This window comes from Harpia harpyja, chromosome 17 (genome assembly GCF_026419915.1).
Source record: "Harpia harpyja isolate bHarHar1 chromosome 17, bHarHar1 primary haplotype, whole genome shotgun sequence".
Taxonomy (NCBI): domain Eukaryota; kingdom Metazoa; phylum Chordata; class Aves; order Accipitriformes; family Accipitridae; genus Harpia; species Harpia harpyja.
In genome coordinates, this window is record NC_068956.1 from 3,582,128 (window position 1) to 3,601,733 (window position 19,606).

The window sequence follows — 19,606 nt, forward strand, 5'->3', positions numbered from 1 at the left end:
AAGTCCAACTTCTTCTCCTCAGGTAAGGGAAGTGATGAACAGGACAGCCAAATCCACTCTGCACCCAGGCAAATCTGTCCAGGCACTTGTGAGTCATTGCTTAACAGGATTTTCGTTTGGAGTCCTCCAAGGGTTTGGGGGTTTTGGGGGGGGGGGGGGTTTCATCTATTTGTTTTTTTTCTTTAATCTTCTTGTTTTTAACATTCCACCTCGGCTGGAATGAAAACAAGATTAAGTGCTAGTTACAAGATGAAAACCAGCAACAAACCTGCAAGCAACAGCGTCAAAGCAGAGCTGTTACAGAAGGGGTATTTTTATACAGGTTATCTGAAAAGCAAACAAACTCCAGCTGTGTTTTCTTGCTGCTGGCATTAATTGAAGCAGGAGGGCTGATTAACATCGAGGACTTGTTTCTGCTGAAGATCTCTGGGCCACATCCCCCTGTATTTGACAGTTCACTATCAATTTGCTTTGCAGCCGATGCGCTCACCTGTGCCCCTCCAGAGCAGTTGCGCCTCTTCAGTAATGCCCAGGACATCTGATACTTGGTGGGTTTGTCAATATGCTCACATCATGTGGTGTTCATGTTCAGGATGCAGTAAAAGACCTTTTTCCCATACCATGATCCATGTCACATCCCAGCAGACCCCTTCCTCTCCAGTAAGCATCACGGGGCACATCAGCAGCCCCATGTCAGGTTTGTACAACCATCACAGCAACAACCCTAGCCCAAAATTGATGATGAGATCTTGGCCTGGATCAGGCTTTAGGGGAAATCAATATTTAAACACCACTCAGGACATATCGTTTTAAAGACGGAACCCCAAATCAACATAAAAACCTGGCCATTTTTGCCTTAAGTAGATTCAACAGTGCTAGACAGAGTGCTGGAGGCAATTACCTCCAGCAAGGGTGGTGATGAGTATCCGGAGCAGAAACATCCTCAGGTGGGAAGGCTGGAGGTGGAGGAGAATATCCCTTTACAGCCTCCGATTTCAAATGAAACCCTGGTGTTTTCTTGCCTGAATCCATGCCCAGCTTGGCTGTTTCTGCTCAGAGCTGTATTTTAATTATATATAGATATAAAAATACAGTCTGGTAATCTCAGAGATGGCTCCTGCAGCTTGAATTCAGAAGTCAGCAAATTAGGGAGAGCAGAAGGAGTCTCCAGTGTTATTCATTAAGGTGTGACAGTAGCTGTAAGTCTCGTACATTGGTCCCAGAAAGAAACATATATCTTTATGAGCTGTTGAGGTATGGTCCATGTCAATGTGAAGAGTAAAACCCTACTGCACTTGCATTAAAGGCCTCGTTTCTTTTTTTTTCTTGGCTTGACTAATGAGAAGTAGCCCACCCGGTTCTTCAATGTGATTTTTGCAATCACTTGCACTGATCCAGATTAGGAGGCTGTGGGATTTCTCCTGGCAGACCCTGGTGTGACAACATCAATCTGTGGGTACGACTGGAGTAACACCTCCTGGATTCAGGTGCTGGAGGAGGGGACGATGCCCCACGTCCCTGGCTGTTTCACTGAGTAACTCCCCCCCGAAATAAAAACCGGCACACAGCGATGCTGTGGCAGCAGAAGCCGTACCCAAAAAAGCACAGGGCTGCTTGTGCCTGGGGGTCCCCCTGTTTCCCCTTGCTCATGGGGGGACGGGGTAAGCCAATTAGGGCCAGCACGATGCTTCATCCCCCCACCTGCACCCCCCCTCAGCTGCCATGCCCTAGCACAACGCAGCCTTTCCAAGATGATTTTTGAAACCTCTAGGAACAGGGATGCTACAGCCTCCCCTGTCTGCCTGCTCCAAAACTAGACTTGGGAAGTTTTCCCTAATAGCTCAGTTAGATGCAAGCCTTGTCCCTCCTTTGGGCTTTTCTCCATGTAAGAAGCTGAATGTAAAGGGGATTTCCGTCTTCCTTTTTTTTGTCTAAACTATCGATGTCACTGAACTGGATTTTTTTTTTTTCTCCCCCGTCTTCAGAGTTGAAATAGAAACTCTTCAATTCTGAAACCCTTTTTCCTCTGTGTCTTTTTGGCATCAATGCCCTTATTTTGGCAAAGACATATAGCAATGAAAAGACATTTCACTGGCTGTATATATCATTAGACTTATTAAAATACCACGTACAAAGAGGAAACAATCTGGATGCTTTGTGCTATATGACCACTGCTGGGTCTTGTTTTTTCTCTCTTTTTCCCCTCTAAAACACAGGGATGCCTATGTGAGACAGTACCATCCCCCTGGGAGCCCTCTGAGCAAGACCAAAGGCTCCCGAAGGATGCAGCACCCGGGTCAGGCATCCCAAGCCCATCCCACTGGCCCCATGCAGGACCAAATACCTCCTTCCACAGCCCAGACCAGCTGAGGTCCACTGAAAGCACCACGGCAAGTCCCAGGACTCGATTTAGGCTGCAAACACCCGCCCAGATGAAACAAGAGGCTCTGCTGAGAATTTAAGGCAAAGCTTATCATTTTGTCTTTGCTTTTCCTTACCAAATGCTTTGCACAATGCACTTGTTTGCTAATTAATACAGTCCTTTCTTTGCAGCTGGCAAGTAAGTGAGATTACTTGAGTCATTAAGAGATAAGGAGGACCTCAGATTGTAAGGAGGACTGTATAATTATCTAGCTGGCTGCTGTCCCCTATTGCTAGCCTGGGATATTAATTATTTTCCTGCTGATTCAGAGGGAAGATAGCCAAGCCATGAATCAGCCCTGCTGCTTCTTGCAACACCTGTCTTTTCCCTAGATCTCCTCTCCAAATCCCAGCCAGGTCTGGCAGTGCTTCATTAATGAGATCAGGCGTAATTACAGCACGAGCCGGTAGGGTTGCAGAGTCGGGAAAGAATTGGAGTAACTGCTTTTCTTTCCACATTGCAAAGCAGAAAATGCTAACTGTCAGATGTATATATTTTTCTCTGAAAGATGGATTAACAACTGCTTTTTTGCAGAATCAGAGGGTACCTGGTTCCTTCTCCATTGCTTTTCCCACAGACTGCACAACGGCAACTCCTTTAAAAAAAACACCAAGAATCTGAAACACAAAAAAGCCCAAATTCTCAACTTGTGTACACTGCCCAGCAGCCAAAACGTGCCTCCTTGTGTGAGTGAAAGTAGATACGACACAGACTTAATGAGCAACAGGTTCTTGGCAGCACCACAGGTCTTCTCAGAAACTGTATTGTTACTCATTTTCTTGACTAATGCAGTTGTGTTGTGCAAAAGAGGGGGGGGAAGCTATCTGGAGGGCTAAGTAAATGAGGTTTTGAGAAAAAAACATAGCCAACTCAGCAGGGTTTGCTGAAGCTTAGGTGGGCCTTGGGCATATCGTACTTTTGGGGTTGGTGGAGAAGCCTTTCCAGGCTGAAGATTTATGGGGCCTCAACACCATGTATGCAATGCCTGAGCCTGCACTGGCTACACAGAGCATTTAAAATAAGTGTCATGTTCTCCTCAAGATTTCTGACTGAGACATCCCTGTTCTCTAAAACTTTGAAAAAGAGGGGAATCAAGGCACGCGAGATGCCATTGGTATCATTGTCATCTGTATTACTAGTGTGAGGGGAGTATCTGCACACCGCAGATAATAACCAGCAGTCTCATCAGCAGTGCTAGATAATCGCTGCTTTTCCCAGTATATGATAAAAAGGTGTATCCAGAGCTTTTAAAATGATGGTTCAGTCTGTTTCGTAAACCGGCAGCAATGAAAAACTACAGGTGTCAAAGATCTCTTTGAAAAAAGTACATTTGGGAACATCCCCTTCTCCTACCCACTCATTTTGGCTACAGTACAGTATTTTCCCCTAAAATATAAAACTTGCAGAGGAGGAAGGGGCAGAAGCCAATCGCTAGACACTGCAAGAAAAGAGGATGATTTCTGAGCACGCATTGAGGGGCTGTACCCAAGTCAAGGCTCTTGTGGACTCCCAAACACAGCAGCTGAATTACGGTTCAGGGGTCGGGCAGGGATGCTGAGCAGCGCCTTGCTGCCGGGGTTTACGCAAAGAATTACATTGCTGTTGTTTTTCCTGACACCCTCGGCTCCACCTTTCCAGCCAGTCTGTACTGCAGCAAATAAATCTTGATTGCGCTAATGGTTTTATGCTTGCCTAGTGTTTGAAGCTAAGCCCGGATGAAGCTGATGTAGAGGTGACCTCTCTAATTAATGCTCAGGCAACTTCCCCAAGCTCTGTAATCGGAGACGGTCCGGGAGCAGAAGTTGGAGTTGGCTTCCTCACCAACTACAGGAGTCAGCACAAGTGCTGGAGTTGCTGCACGCTGATGTTGGGGTCAAGGTGAGGCTGATAAGCAATACGTAGAAGCAAATACTCTAGAGGCCTCCAGGACATGCCCTAGAGATGTTCCTTGCAGAAGGAGAGTAGGTTGTAGAGTGAAAATACCTGCCTTGGAAACAGTGGGGAAATTCCCAGATGACAGGTTCTCATGGGGTGAGAGTGATGGAAACATGGGTGCATGGTTCCTGGTGCAGGGGGGTGAAGGGACTGTTGGGACACGAGGCCACCACAGCAAATTATCCTCAGCCCCTTTGAAACCTCCATTTCCTTGAAATGCCATGGACGTGAGTGGCCAACCCACAGGTCCTGGTGGGTGTTGGAAGTAGCTCAGTCAGACATATATTGCACAAAATGAGTAAATCCCTGGGGAAATTTGTCCTTTTGGATCCAATGACTACTCATCTTACTGTCTTGTTTTGTAGGGAATCATCTGAGTAATCTTTGTCGTCGTCTTCTGGGAGCTTTGCTCTATGTATGCGGTAGCAAGGACTTGGTCAAGGGTGTTCCCATGAGGTCCACCATTTGCCTGCTCGTCCTCCCCAGAGTTAGCCACTCCAAAAGCCAAGGAGGGCAGTCCAAAAGTGACATCTGAGGATCACCTTCTGGAAGGACAAAGTCTCTTCTGACATAGGAACCAGGCAGTGCTTTGATGTATCTACACATTACAAATCGGCAGTATTGTTAGGCAGCTGGGAAACAAGGAGAAACTCAAAACACAGCAGAGTTTTCTAAGATTTACTTAGGAAACACAAATCCTGCCTTTCTGTGAGTCCTTCAGAAACAAGCTACCGGTTTGCACAGCGAGCGTGACTGGAAGGAGAGGGAAGCTGTTATCCAGGAAAACTCAGTCTCAGTTACACCAGGGTAAGTCCAACATCATTCCACTAATTCCAGCGTTGATTCAGGCTTGTTAAGTGAGGATCAGAAGTTGTCCTAATATCACAAGCAGCTGCTTATCTGCAAGAAGAGTTGTGTGGAAGAGCCTTCACGTGCGGCTCTGCCTTGCCCAGCTCTCTGTACACTCTTGGGAGCTGCTGGAAATGGGAGCTTAAGGTGTCTCTCTGCTGGGAGCTGAAGGCAGAGATGGTGACAGAGAGGAGAAAAAAAAAAAACTGGTGGGGGTTTTTTTGTGTCTCTGGGGCACAAAAGAGAATCAGCAGGAAAATAGCCTAAAAAGCTCTTGGCAGGACTATTTAGAGTCAGCATCTGTTAGGGCAGCTTCTGACCTGTTATAAATAAAGAGCAGCTGAGAGGACAGCGGTGCCATTTGCTCCTTTCCTTCCTCTCTGCTCCAGGGAATGTGGGGTTGCTGGCAACCTGCTTATTTTCCTAACCATCTTGCTTCTCGCTGTGGAAAACCCCATGGAAAAATCAAGGTCATTGACTGAACTCCAATAACGCTGTCTGCTCCCAAGCAGAGGTGCGTCCCTGCCAAAGCAGCTGAGCCCTGTTCCCCTCCAGCTGGCTGGTCATGGCTGAACGATGACCAAAGTCCTGGAGGGTTTGTGACCAGGAGATGGTATTGACTTCCAAGCGCTCCAGTGATGCTTGTGCCGTGAAAAACCCTGGCAAGGTGGGAGCTCTTGGCCAGTGCCTTTATCTGTTGATGTCCCAGGGCTTTGGCAGAGGGCAGCACCTGTAGGTCATTACTGAACAACCCCCACCTGGTCCTGGCACTCTGCTGCGGTTTCTGGAAAGATTTTGTTCTTTTCAGTTGAGGAGGAACATAAGGAACGTGGTGCTGGGAGTTGTTATGTCCTTGTTTTCTATATTAGTCTAGCGAAAGGATGGATGGCAGGTAAGATGGAGGTTTACCATTGGCTGTTACTCAGTTCTCTGCTATTCCTAGGTCCACCAGCTTATATCTGGAAGCCTTGAAAATTTGAGGGTTTCTCTGCTTTGTTGGGAAGATGGGTTCAGGCTCTTTGAAAGCCCAGGAATAGAGGGACCGTGTCACACTCAGCTCCTGGAGCCCAGAAGGAATTACAGGGGGTTAAGAGGGTGGGAAAAGAGGGTAGGAAATGCTCACATCTGCATTCTCCAAGCTGCCCTTTAGGTGGTATCTCCTCATTCTGCACAGCAGTTCAGCTGCCTGGCTGCAAACCCAGCTGGGGTTTAGCCAGGACGCTTGCCCCAACCTCATCTCCTTAAGTGCGGATTACCCTGAAGTGCTGCAGGGCTGGGCTGACACGGCTGAGTTTAATATTGCAGCACATCCCTAGACCAGGCTTTGCAACACCGTCTTTTTTTCAGAACTTGGGCATTTTCCTCTGAAGTCGCTTATTCATAAGCAGGCAAGTGTTCACATAGCAGATCAGATCGATGTGGGAGAGGAAAGCCGTTAGAGTAAGCCCAGCTCTCCTCTAATTATGCACTGCTGAGCAAAAGGCTGCTCAGATGGCCAAGGGACTGGGGACCTGAGCCCTGTTTCCCACACTTGTGTCACCCGGGGTCACCCCCACGTAGGATTCAAGGAGGATTCAGGATAGAGAAGAGTAAATGCTCAAGTAGCCCTGTGCTTCCAGAGCTTGATTTGTGATACCTGAGTTACGTTCTGTAGATATAATCACGGATAACCCTTCCTCTGCTGATTTACCTTGCTAGCTTTTCAGGGGAAGGCCAATCTCTTAGCATCTCTCTGGGCCACAGCTTCTACCCTGATCTCAGCTGCAACATCAACTCTGTCCTCCAGTATAAACCCCGATGTCATGTTTTCATTCCTCTTCAAGCAAGCTTCTTGCTGTTTGACTTGTCTTGCTTAATAGCAGCCGGCCCATTAAAAAGCTGCCTGATTTGCGACTGTGCAGAAGTAAGCGCTGATACAGACAATTAAGCGGAGAATTTAATGGTATGGATTTCCCAGCAGAGTTATCAATTAACGCGAGCTGTTTGCCAGGCAGCTGCTGTGCAGATCACGGCACGGGCGCATCCCGAACCGTGGCCAGCGTTCACCAGGGCAGCGAGGCAGAGGGTGGGTTTCACCAGGGCTTATGGTTTCCACCTTGCATTTTATGCAGAAACAGGAAAAAAAATGGGCCTTTTCTGTGATAAAAGGTTATGATATGGATCTTTGGATGGAAATGTCTCTTCTGGCCAGGTACTGCTATCATTAAAGACCCGGCTGTCATGGCCATGATGGTCTCCTGTGGAAGGACATTAAGCTACAAGGTGTGGATTTGTTGGCTCCCAGTGACTCCAGGTCATACCTGCCCAGTTTACTCACTAATTTTCCTACCTTAGGTGGCCCATGGTAGTGTGTGGTAGAGGAGAATGGAAAGGGAGGAGATGCCCGATGTTAGGGAGCTCTTAAACTGGGAGGAAAAGGATATTGCAAGGTCTAATAGCTGCAAGAAGATGCTGGGGAAGTTCAAATGGGAAATGAAACAAGTATTAATAGAAAGGATATGCAGCTACTGGACCATCTGCCAAGAGGGGTGGCAAAATCTTGGGCAAGGACCTGACTGCAAAAGCAACAAAAGCATCTCAGATGCCCTCTGAGACCTCCACCCCTGCTAAGCACCTCACCAGCCACTGCCCAAGCATCGTTGGGGAAGGAGCATCACCAAATTCAGCCCCAAGATGGACTTTGCAAGGGGGAACTCCCTGGCCCGTGCCTCACGGGGCTCCACAGGGTCTCCGTGAGCATCACAACACTGCCTTTCAATAGCCTCAACTTCTCCGTCATGGTCAAGGACAGCAATTTGGCTTCTCACCCAAGAGCTGCTTCTGCCAAAAAACAAGAGGAGTTGCTACAGTTTCCCTTTTTGTTACCAACTGCTGGTCCTCTGGTCATGATGACCCCCCTAAATAAAACAGCTAATTAACACCCCTCTCCTCCCACCAGTGATTGACTATGACCTTGAATGACCTTGCTTAATTTAACTTTCTCAACCAGCTATTTTTGACAGCGAATAATTTAACATCCTTGTGACCCCAGTCTTGTCTCTATCCTGCCAACTGGCTCTGCAGTTTAAATGAACAGCAATAAATAAATACATATCTGCAGAGGGACCTAAATGACTCCCATTACTGGAGCATCTGAAGGCCTGCTTAAATAAATCAAATGAGTAGGAGATTATGCTGCAATCATGTGGAGAGGGAAAGGAGAGAATACATTACTGGTATTCCAGAGGCTGCAACCGGGGCGAACAACTTTGTAGAATTCAGCAAAATGAAGTTTAATTCAAGTGCAGATGGGCGACCAGAAGAATTGTAGTAGGCTCATTTCTTGATATGTTCAAAGAGGAGCAGAAGACTGCAGCCTGATGGGATCAACAGTGGTGAGCTCGCTCGCACCAGGCAGCTCCTGCATTGGGGATGGGGCCGTCGGAGGTTGCTCCCGGCATCTCCGCAGCATGAAAATGGGGATATGGGCACCAGCTGCCAACCTGCAGTCGTTTTCTCACTTTTCTCCCCCAAACATACCCTTGGAGGGACAGAGCTGGCCTTGTAGCAGCAGGGGTGGCAGGAGCTGGCAGTTCTTCACCTCCCACTGCCCTGGGCAGGCAGACCCTCACCTTGAACCACCCCAGGACCAAACCTCACCTTGGGGGTCCCCTGCACGAGCAAGAACAACAAATTATTCCCGGGAGGGAGGAAAACCTCATTAAGGCATCTGCTTTGAAATCCCAGAAGGAATAATGAAATCCCAGAAGGAATAATGAAATCCCATTTGTTGGAGGAATCCCTGGCTGCAATTTTCCTCCTCCGCTTTGCCTTTTACCTTGTTCCTACTTATTTTCAGGGTCCGGTTTTAAAACATCGCTATTTCTTCATTCCCCCCTACGCAGCCCTCACGTCACCCCCGTCACTGTGGCCTCATTTGCATCACACTGAGGAGCAACGAAGCGTCGTTATAAATCGTATTTACATAATTTTCCTTCCCCCGCTGAGGCTGAAATCGAAAATGCAACTAAGTTAATCGGCGAGATCTGGGCCTGCGACGAGAGCGGGCTCGGGCTCCGCGTCCCTGCGGGGAGACGGGAGCGGCTGGGGACCCGCTCGCTGCCTTAATTCAGCGGAGGAACTTTTCCCTAATGCTTTCCAGCCCGTTAACAAAATAAAAGCCGTCCTCCCGCTGCTGATTTCATCTCAAGGGTGAGCCCATTTTCTCTTGTTTTTCGTTTTTCCTTCCTCCTCTTTTTCATCCCTTCAGCCGGCGCTGCACAGCATCACCCATCACCCCTGTGGATGACAAATTCCCCCACGTGCCCCCCGGTCCCCACGTACCCAGCAGCGAGATGCTCCCCCTTAGCAGCTTTGAGGTCAAATAGGTGAAAAAGTGCAATAGGAATTTACCTATTTATCTCCATTGCAGTTCAAGCAAGCCCACGATGGCTAACTGGGCAGGAGGTGTCTGTACTGGTGGGAGGAATGATGGATGATGATATTAATTAACTAACAGTGATGGAGTGTCTCCCCATTTAAGCACATCGCAAATCAAAATGGGTTCTATGCTCTCCCTGTCCTACAAGGGAGCAGCAGCAGCAGCAGCCACCCCTGCCCCAGCCTGCCTGGTACCTGGTGTTAGGGCTATTACTGATGGTTTTGGGCTTGGGGTTGGAGACCTGTGTAGGATCTACTCTTCCCCTTTACAAATATTCAGAAACTGAGGGTTTGCCTTTTTTTTTTTTTCCCTTTTTTGGGGGGTCTTTGCCATTTGCTGCTGGAGTTTCCCACCATGGTTAGGATGATGGTTCAGCGCTGCGCACGGCCGGGCTCTGGACCTAATATAGGGTCCTAAATATGGGGTCCTAAACCCTAGTGGGGTTTAGGGTTATTTTCCTAGGTGATTTTTGATGAGGGGAAAGAAAAGCGGTGTGTGAAATGGGCCCCTTGCACTGACCTGGTTTTGAGCACAGCCAGATCACAGCAGATCCATGGGGGAGAGGGGAAAACAAGCAAAGAGAAGGAAAACATTAGAAAATGGCTTTTGCTGCCAAAGAAAGCATTCGTAGAACTACAGATTTTTGGCTTTCCTATTCCTTCAACCAATAAATGAATTAAAATAATTGTAACACAAATATTGCATGAATTGAATAAGTAATGAAATTATCATAAAATTAACAGGAAAATAACAAGAACCTTGATATGAAAAGTCCAGAAGGGTTTCAGATAATAAGAAACTTGAGGAAATGGGTGACCCCAGAGGAGGTGAATCACCCACACACAGCTGCAGGTGACACCTCGGTGGGACCAGGAGCTCATGCCACGCCAATGCTGCTCCAGGCACGGCCTCCTTTCTAATTTTGTCACCGAAATTTCACTGCATTACTGCAGATGTGGCAAGCAGATGTCCGTAAGCGTTCACTCTGTCGCTGGCAGGCAGCAGCTAACCCTTAGCCTGTTTTTTTGTTGTCTAAAAGAGTCTGATCATCACCCGTAATTTTGAATGTGAGAAGTTTATTCCCATCATTTACAACCGTTTTCTTTAATCGTTCTTCCCTTGCCATCTCTTTTTGGCCTAATTTACAAAAAACCCTGAATACCGCCGTTAAAGCTTGTGTGTCAAGTCAGAGCATCAGATCAGAGCTGCCCATGACACAGGGTCTGTAAAACCCCACCGGCTCCTTCCCGCTGCGGGGGATGCACTTTTAGGTAGGTCATGTTTATTTTTCCCCTCTTGGATGTATATTTGTGGGCTGGGAATGTTCGTTTTCCACCGTGGAGGGCACGGCCGGTCTGGCCACCTCGGCCCCATTGCCAGCCCCGTGACACCCGTTGCGTGTCCACCTCTGTGGATGTGGGGGGGGGCCAAGCGCCTGCCCAGCCTTTGACTCCCCGCTCCCCAGTGCCTCAGTTTCCCTCTTGCAAAACAGAAAAGGGGAATAACTTTGGTCGTGGGCTGGAAAACACGTCTCCTTCGACCCCACTGATCCTGCCCCACGCCATTCCTGACTGGGGGATGTCCCCTTCGCACCCAAATCCTGCAACCCCCGATGACTCTCCCCTGCACCCTCCATGGGCGACAGCCTAACGCACCCCAGCTGCCTGGTGGGTGGGTGGCCCTGCTGTGCAGTGCCCAGCTGGTGTTGGTGTGTGGTTGCTCCAGTTTGCCCAGTTCCCAGCCCCGGTGTGAGGTTCTGGGCAGAGCTGGTGGGACCTTGTCCCGGTATCCAGCGCCAGGGCAATGCTGGTCCAAGTGCCAGTGCCTGGGAGGTCCCAGTGGCTGGTGCCGGTGCCCAGGCGATCCAGTTGCCCGTCCCAGTTCCCCACCTGGGTGGTGCCGGCCCCCGTTCCCGTTGATCCCAGTGTCTCGGCGCCTGAGCAACGCTGGACCCAGATCCCGGTTCCCAGTCGGGCTCCCCCGCTTCACCAGACTGCTCCCCAGTCCCAGGCGCAGACCCTGAACCGGCGCCAACCCCTGCCCGCTCCCATTTCCCACTGCCGACCGGTGCCAATCCCGGTTCCCAACCACGAATTCCAGTTCCCGGGAAGGGGTGAGAAATACCCAGTTCCCGTACCGGTTCCCAGTTCCCGGTGCGGTCCCAGCGCAGGCGCGGCCCCGGCCGCTGCCCGCCCCGCCGGGGCGGTGCTTGGGGAACGCGAAGGGGCTGCAGCGGGCAGCGGCGGGTACCGGCCACCGGCATCGGGAAAAAAACACCGATAACGGGCAGGTAAGGCGAACCCCAGCCCCGGGGAAGGGTGCGGGGGGGCTTTTTCCTGCTTTTTTTTTCGGGGGGAGGCAGCTCCGCTCCTTATCCCGGGGTCCAGCCTTCTCCTCGGGGGGGGATGCTCAGGGTACCTGTGGCTTTGGCACTGCTGGGGGTGTGCGGGTGTAAGGGTTGTGCTTTGTTTTGTTTTTTTTTTCGGGGGGGGGGGGACGCAAAAAAACCCCAAAGCAGGTACCTGCCTCCTCCCCTGCGCTGTCTTGTGTGGAGCGGGTTGCTGCTTTTGCCTTTAGCGAGCGCTGGTGCGAGGTCTAGTTTTGGGGGGGATGCTGGAAGTCAGGGTGCTTGGGGCTGGTGCAGCTGGAAGTTGCAACCCGGATGGTTAAAACCCCGCAGCTGCTCCCAGTCTGGCTTGTTTCTGCTGGTAGAGACAAGCTGGACAGAAACTTTCAGCAGCGAGGCCTCGGCGCTGGCTGGAGAGCAGGATTTCTATGCCGGGAAAAAAATCCTGAGGTTTCTAGTATTGTTCTTTGTTCCATCTTTTTGGGACAAACCCAAGGGCTTTTAGTAAGTTGCACGGAAAGTTAAGGCGAGAGAGAGCTCCTGCTCCCAGGGCAGGCCAGGCTGCTGCTGGGGTGCAGGAGACTGATGTCTTTTTGGGTTTCCAAGCAGAGATATGAATCTGGATTTCCCATATCCTGGGGGTGGGAGGCACCATCCCTTTCTCCCTTTCTGCCTGCCCTGAAAAATGTTATTTTGGACCTGAGAAACCAGCCCGGTGCTTTCAAGTGGAGGGTGTCCCATCAGAAGTGGCTCTGGTCCTCTCTGTCCCTCGCCTCCCACTCCGGTAGCTGCCAGGTGAGCCCAGGCTGCTCGCCCGGCTCTGCAGATCCACCTGTGTGCGATGCTTGGATTTATTACCAATTATTTATTACCGATTACCATTACCTTTCTGCCTGGGTGCTGCATTAGCTCTGAGCTTGGTAGGGAGCGTGGGCAGGTGTGGCAAACGGAGCTGAAAGCAGGGCAGCGAGCACAGCGGGTAGCGGAGGATGCTGTTAGGTCCTCAGCTGCTTTTCTTGCTGCATCCAACAAGGGCTGTGCTGCAGACTTTCCCCAGGGCACCTTTCATCTCTGTCCACTCTCACATCTTAGGGGGCTCGGATCCCCCTCCCAGGCTCAGCCTGGTGTCCAGTTGTGCTGAACTGGTGTTATACTGGGGTAAGGGCAGCACAGGGTCCCTGCATCTCCCACCCCACGCTCTGCATGTGGGTGGTGGGTAGCCCAAGGCAGATGCAGAGAGCCTGGCTGGCCATGCTGCTCGGGGTAGCGGTGAATTGAGGAGGGACAAGCTTACGGATGCAGGCGAGAGTAGGTACCTGTTGGGAGCATCCTTGGGGCTGCAAGAACCGGGGAGGGGGAAAAGCAGCAGAGCCAGGCATGGATGGAGGAGCAGTGCCTGCTCCGGGTGCTCACCGCTTAGCTCCTGCTCGGTGCAACATCTTGCTACGGGCACATCTGTCCTGGTTCAATCTTTTTTCCCCCTGCCCTTCCCAGGAACATCTGGCTGCCTCCTACTTATTTAAGTAATTCTTTAATGTGAATCGCCTGGGTCTCAGCTTCAGCCCATGAGCCAGGCAGCAGGGTTGTAAAACCCAAGAGGGACTGATGGATGGATGCTCTTTGAGAGACCCTCCTCCCTTGGCAGCTGGGTGCGAGGTCTAAATCCCCCCTGCAACGGGTGCCTGTGTACAAATGCTGCTGCGTGTGTGAGGGCTGGCTTGCTCAGTGTCTGGTGCTTGCCAGGAGTCATGCGCCAGAACTGGTTGGGAAAAACTTTCTTGTTGGCAGCAGAGTTGAGGATCAAGGCATTAGTGAAAGGAAAAGCAAGTTTTGAGGAAGGCAGTGGGGCTTGCTGTAGCGGGCCCCGCTCAGAGTAGAAATCAAGCCCCTTTGTCATGTCCTAGGGACACCCCGTGTGACATGCAGAAGCAATAATCCTGTCTGCAAAGCGGTGACACGTAAAAAAGGGGCAAAGTGACATGACCAAGGCACTCGGGAAGTTCATGGCAGAGTCAAGTCCAACCCTGCTCTCTGCTAGCATCCCCCCATCCTTGCCTGCTGTGGTAAGAAATGACTTAGGTGGGGCTTTGACATGGCCACGAGCTCAGCAAAATCCCTGCTTAGCTGCTGTCTCCCCCTCAGCGTTGTCTGTTCAAGGGAGCTCTTTCAGCCAGCGATGGATGCCCATGGAGAAATACCATGGGCATCCTCAAGCCCCCGAGGTGGAGGAAGGTGGAAACCCAGGGCTGTGCTGGACCGACCTGTAGCTTTGCTTTCATTTTTTAGGCAAAGGAGATGCTACAGGTCTCCTTTTTCTGGACTTGATGGAGCTTTACACACTTAGTGCATGTGGGAGTGCGTCAGTGGAGAAGACTTCTGCCAGGGCCTAGGGGAACTGGCAAAGAGCACTGCTGGACAGATTAACCCCACACAGGAGAGCTTAGATCTGCTTAAAGCCTTTAAGGGAAGATCTGAGCTCATTCTCATTTTTCCTGCCAAGATTTGCCTGCAAAACCAAGCTGAGAGGCACCGTCCGTACGGGGTGGGTGAGATGCTCGGCCAGAGGGAACCGGCTGACCTCGAGGATGAGTTACAGGGTGTGGGGATGTCCTCTAGGACATATATCAGGCCATATAGCAAGGTGCTGTATGGCTGGGCTTTGTGTTATGTTTGGAGGTCGAATCACGTTGGGACAGACGAGACTGGGGGCTCAGGGCTGTTCTGGGCTCCGGGTGCCTCTGGGAAGGTTGCAAAAAGGTGAGGAGAACCAGGCAAAGGGTGTTGGTGGGACAAGGGTATGGAAGAGTTAATGTGGAAGGACCGGGCTCTGAGATCTGGAGCTTGAGAGGGATTAACTCAGCCTGGAGCAGGTGCGGGGAAGCAGGGCTCTGAGGCTGATCAGAGGAATGGAGAGCTATTATACAAGGCTATAAAAGCCCAGCGAAACAAAGGCAGAGAGGGGATGTGCTTGCTGCCTATAAATACATCCAAGGGGTGAACACCAGGGAGGCAGAGGAGCTATTTAAACTGGAGGACAGTGTTGGTGGGGGAACAAACGGGTGTGAATTCATTCAGTTTAGCTTGAGAGGCTTATCTAGAGGCTCTGCAACCGCACCCCATCGGAGGAGGGTAGGAGAATGGGAATTAGGGCACATCACCTCTCTTCTAAGGTGCTTGACTGTGGTATAAAGAGGGTTTGGGGTTTGTCAAGGTAGGAGGCTGGGACTCTCTGGTCCAGACACCCTGTCCTGGTATCTCCTTTGGGAAGGGCTGTGTTAGCCGAATGGGTCTCACCATCTGCCTGATGCAGGACCAGTCCAGGCATGAAGCAGATGAAGCCCAGCCATGTCACCGAGATAATTTTTTGTCTTTGAGTATGCCTCAAAAAAAAAAAAAAATCCAGCTCTCCCTTCCCTGGTTGCTGCACAGATTAATAACAAAGCCTCGATGCCTTAAGAAGGCTTTGGATCTGATCCCAAGAGCAGATTTAGACAGCGTTTGTGCTGGGGTATGATGGTACTAAGAACGGGTGCATCCTCTAAATCCGCTCACGCTTGTGCGTTCATTACCAGATATTTTTGGCCGGTCCAGAAGTGCCAAGACCTCTCTCCTAACGCTTACTCCAAGCAGGGCAGCAGCAGGTTAATATGTGGAGAAAGAGAAGGATGCAGCTGTGCCTTGAAGGCTGGGATCAGGCACTCTCCCTCCTCCTCCTCCTCACTAGTCTCTAGAGGTGTCAACTCCTTTCTCTGCAGATGTTCAGAGGTGAAACCTCTTCCATACCTGCGGGAGGGTTTCAGCCCATAGAGAGGCGTCCGTCGTCCTTTGCTCATGCCGTGGTGTCGTGGGGCACAGTCGGGTCCCATTTATTTGCTGATATCTTCATGCCTGAGCTTTCACCCACTCTTCTGAGCTGCTTGTGGAGCACAAAGGCTCAACAACAGTCTTGTGTTGACCTGCTTCGGGCCAGGCAGTGCTCCTCCATCTCCTGGCCCTGCGGACAGTGTCGGGGATGGGGAATGAGGTACAGTGATTACTCCAGCTCTGCTCACTTCCAGTTGATTACCCAGGGAGAAAAGGCCGGGCTCTGGGCACTGCAGAAAATGGACACAGACCTATTGGCTTCATGGGGGCTGGTTTTTTTTCCCCAGTCGAGCATCTGTCTGTCTGCAACATTAACCCTTCCCCTCCTCCTAGCTCTCCCCTTCGCACCGTGGAGCCTTTTCATCCATGGGTTATTCCTGCTAAATTGGCTTACACTGTAGGAGAGACCCCATTCTGGTGCCTCAATAGAGGGGTAACTTCTTGAGGTCATGGTGGAAATAGGAATGGTTGCCACTGAATTTTTCAAGCCCTCTGGGAAAAATTCCTTTCTGCTCTGTGCTCTGGGACCGGGGAGGCTTCAAAAGCTTGTGCCTTTCTGCATGATGCGTTAGTTTTCAACCAATATTGCAGATCTTCATGCTTTGGGGATCCTCCTGTGCTGGAGACGTGACAGATGATAGCGCTGCAAAGCCATGCTGGGAGCCCGTGGGTTTTGCAGCATGTAGGTCAGAGAACCATCTCCTTTGGGCCTGATCCAGCCCTTCAGATGGGCCAGGACTGAGCTCCTCACCCCCCGCCTGCTCGTGCATCCCGTAGGCAGCTTTCATATGCTGTAGGGGGTATGTCCCAGTTCAATAACGTTTTGACGCATTTTACCTTAAAATACTCTTTTGGCACAGAAAAGCACTCCCTGCCCCTTGGTTTGCCCTTGTGCAAAACCAACCAGTTTTAGTCCTCCCACTGTTCATCTGAGCATCATCTCTGCTGCCTTGTGTCCTGCGATTTCAATCGGTCGTGAACATAGGTGAAGGCTAGAGGGAACTGTAACGCATCCCAACCACCTTAATGCTGGGAGGCTGGAAAACCATAATGGGGAGCTCTGAAATGATACATAGGAGAGGTTTTCTTCTCCCTGCCATGCAGGGACCTCCTCAGCTTATGGGGCAAATTGTCTCCTTGGCTGGCTGCAGCTTATCCTCAGATGAGGGAGGCTGCAGCCCTGGTTTATTCCTTCAAGTTTTATCCTGTAATCTGGCCATAACTAATCAAACAAGGCTGCAGCAACCCAGGGCAGGGCTACGCTTTTAGCATCAGGGAAAGGGACAGGTTTCTATGGAGTTACAACATGACAGGCAGCAGGTCTATCTGATTGCTGGGTGAAAAGGGCAAGACTCCAGCTCTGCTCCTGCCTCGCCTTCCGTTAAACCAAGACGCTTTTCCCCAGCTGTGTTTTTTTGTTGTTGTTGTTGCTGGGTTTTTTGTTATATCTCCAGATAATTCATACAGTGAATTCCCCAGGTGAGAAAGCACATCCCTCCCTTGCAGTGAGCACCCTCCGTCCAAGCTTACGTTGCATTTCTACTTGTTTGAGGTTCCCTGGCTCACTGGTGCAGGATGCAGATGGCTCTGGTTGACTCCATCCCTTCCCAGCCCATCCTGAGTTGTTCCACCATTGGGCCCAGTCCCCTTATAAAGAAAAAGGAAGCATGCCTGTTTGTTGCTCAGAGTTTGGGGTTGGTTTGTTTTATTTTTTGCAAGCCACACCCTGGTAAGCAAGAGCTTCCTACAAAGTATTTGCACAGTTGCTGCTCTGAAAGACTTGCAGAGCTGGTCCTACCAGTTGTCTGAGCATCTGTAAATAATGTAAAGATTGCTTAAGGGAGGTGATTTCTCTGCTGGGCAAAGGGAAGTCTTGCTTTGGTAAAAGATGCAGCTGCAAACTCTGCTTTTGCAAGGAGCCAGGCCACCCGCTGCTGCGTGGGCGTTGGATGGAGATGGTGTCCATTGGCTGCTCGCCCGGCAAATCTTGCATTTGGCTGCTCGGCAGGTCTTCATGCGGGAGCAGGACAGCAGTGATTTATTGCGTCGAACACGGGGCTGCGGCCGGGACTGCAGCAGGTTTCTGTCCCGTGTGGGGGAGTGAAAGTCTTCCCCGTGTCGTGGGGTACGTCTTGTACATACCCTGTGACTCGCTGCTCCAGCTCAAGGCTGCTGCAGCATATCTAAAGAGATAAGGAGCAAGGACTTCCAGCAGGATCCCTGCTGGGAGAGGAGGCAGGGGCTTAATCCCCATCTCAGAGCCCAGTGCTTGACCCGTGCTCTCCCGCTTGCCGTTAACCGTGCGGTAATAACATGCCCTGAGCCACGTCCTGCAGAGAAGCCGGTGCCCGCTCCGGCTTCGGGAAGAGTTTCCAGACAGACATCAGAGCGGTGACAGGCATTTTTGCTGGGGTAAGAGCTGGCCGTGGCAGCAGGGGCAAGCGCTAGCCGTGCTGGGCTGCAGCAAAGCAAGAGGTCCTCAAAAGAGAAGAAAACCTCATCTGGAAGAAATCTTTTGACCTGGGTGGACAACTGCTTTTTATTCTGTCTGTGTAAGGTCTCTCCTGCTGCTGCTGCCTGTAATCCCAGCTTCAGGGGCAGCCCTAGGAGGGTGAGTGGCCCAGGGCACTGGATGCTCTCAGAGGAGAAGGAATTTTAGATTTTGCCCCCAGAAATGAGGTAGGTTGGACTTGCAGCATGAGGAGCAGGGTTTTGGTCTCGCTGTTTGTGCTTGTGGCTTGGTGATGGGTTAGTTTGACCCGGGGAGCCTGCCTGAGGACACAGTTAAGGAAGGGCTAGCAAAGGGCAGGGTCTTCTTCTGGGTTACCATAGGAAGGGCCCCAGAGGACCATGTGGAGCCCCATGGGTGCAGAGGTCCTGCCTTGCCCTTTGGACTGCATGGAGCAGGTTGACATGGGGATGCATCACATCCTGATGGCTGATCCTCTTAGAGAAGTGCTAGGAAGCAAAGGAAACAAAGGTGGGTGCTGCACTGGAGCGTGATCCCCTACCAAAGGTCATGTTGTATTGGTGCACGGTGACCTCCTGCGCTTTCTGGAGATCACTGTCCCTTGTAAAATGGCTCAGTCCCTCCCTGAGTATTTCTGCTATGCACAAAGAGCTGAAAGCATCTCCACAGTAGGAGACAATCCCTCCCTACGCCAGCAAACCTTGCAAGGCTGTGTTGCATGTCGGCCGTGGTGTGTAGCAGCAGCTCTTGTGGTGCTGGTTGGCTTTGATCATCTGGCTGGAGGTCATGGACCAGATGTGGCCCACAGGAGGTATCCAGCCAACCTTCTGCTACTTGACAGGGGAGATGCTCGATAGGAACATGAGGTCGAATGGAGGTAACCTGTGGTGCTCAGCATCGTGACCTGTATCCGTCTCCTGGGGGGAGGAAAGCTGGTGTCTAGTCCATGCCTGGTAAAAGGCTGCAGCCTTTCAGCTCCGAGAGCAATATGGCAATCTCTTGCCTCTATGTTAAAGAAGAGCAGCACTGCTGAAATGAAGGAATAAGGGGGGAAAAGTCGCCTGGGAGGTTGGGAGAGTTGCAGCATCCAAGGCAGAAACACAACTTGGAGAGCTCAAACTGAGACAGCGGGAACTTAGGTTCAGACCTTTCGGCTTGCAAGAGCCGGATGGATCCAGTAACAAAGATTTCTAATAAATCTCACAAATTTGAAGCGGTCCAATCTACCTAAGAGAGGCTTCCCTCTTCAAAAGCACTAGCAACTTGAGTTGCTACAAGCCTTTAAATACGACTTTTGTA

The 19,606-nt window shown here is 50.8% G+C and overlaps 1 protein-coding gene and 1 long non-coding RNA gene across 4 annotated transcripts in view; one reads left to right on the forward strand and one right to left on the reverse strand.

Annotated features, from left to right (window-relative positions):
• Positions 1-6,309: 6,309 nt before the first annotated feature.
• On the reverse strand, positions 6,310-9,140 carry LOC128153271 (uncharacterized). The gene is made up of 3 exons (XR_008238909.1): positions 9,024-9,140; positions 8,420-8,606; positions 6,310-8,026 (listed from the first exon to the last, which is right to left on the reverse strand). It is a non-coding gene; the product is annotated as an uncharacterized LOC128153271 (long non-coding RNA).
• A 133-nt stretch (positions 9,141-9,273) lies between these two features.
• Positions 9,274-19,606, forward strand: part of CAPN5 (calpain 5) — a 58,895-nt gene continuing 48,562 nt past the window's right edge. Inside the window, exons 1-2 of one of the 3 annotated variants that reach the window (XM_052812408.1) lie at positions 9,274-9,397; positions 10,800-10,897. The gene's annotated coding sequence lies outside the window, so the exon portion shown is untranslated. Of the gene's footprint in view, positions 9,398-10,205; positions 10,898-11,834; positions 11,917-19,606 lie in introns of those variants that run through there. The other 2 variants (XM_052812407.1, XM_052812409.1) reach the window with 2 other exon arrangements.